Consider the following 614-nt stretch of genomic DNA (forward strand, 5'->3'; position numbering starts at 1 on the left):
ATCTTAGTCCCTTCTACAGATAACTGCATGACCCATAGCGGTACCATACCATTTCATCGTATATTTTTGGTGCGTCTGTTCTATGACATTTATTCTTATCAGCTTAGTGTGTGTTTATACATATTCTTCCAACAGGTCCGGAAAGTTTTACTGCAAGCTTGAAGAATCCTGACTGCCGTGCAATAAATCGCAGTAAAGAGGATATTAGTAAGTCCATCAACAAACTTATTTTCACAAATACTTTCATTCTGAAACAACTTGTTTTACACTTTTTAAAAAGAATCCATCGTCTTTTCTCAATCTTGAGCTGAAGAAATCACCCAGGGCACATTTCGGCCGAAAGAATTTGCACTGTAACACTCACTGAGAAGTAATATATGTTGCCTGCACGGTTTCCATTAAGCTCCGTTGACGCATGTTGCAAATTGAGCGAGAAAGCCAAAAGGATGAAATGATATGAGAACGACGAATATGATCAAAATCTAAAAAAAGGAGAATAAGCGAATTTTAGGGGAGTTAGGAGGTTAAGTAGTCATTTCCTAGTATGTAATTAATACGAGTAACTTTCCCTAAACAAAACGGCCTGCAAGGTTGATAATGAGGCAGAAAACTAT

Source organism: Penaeus monodon, chromosome 33, assembly GCF_015228065.2.
Source record: "Penaeus monodon isolate SGIC_2016 chromosome 33, NSTDA_Pmon_1, whole genome shotgun sequence".
Classification (NCBI taxonomy): Eukaryota; Metazoa; Arthropoda; class Malacostraca; order Decapoda; family Penaeidae; genus Penaeus; species Penaeus monodon.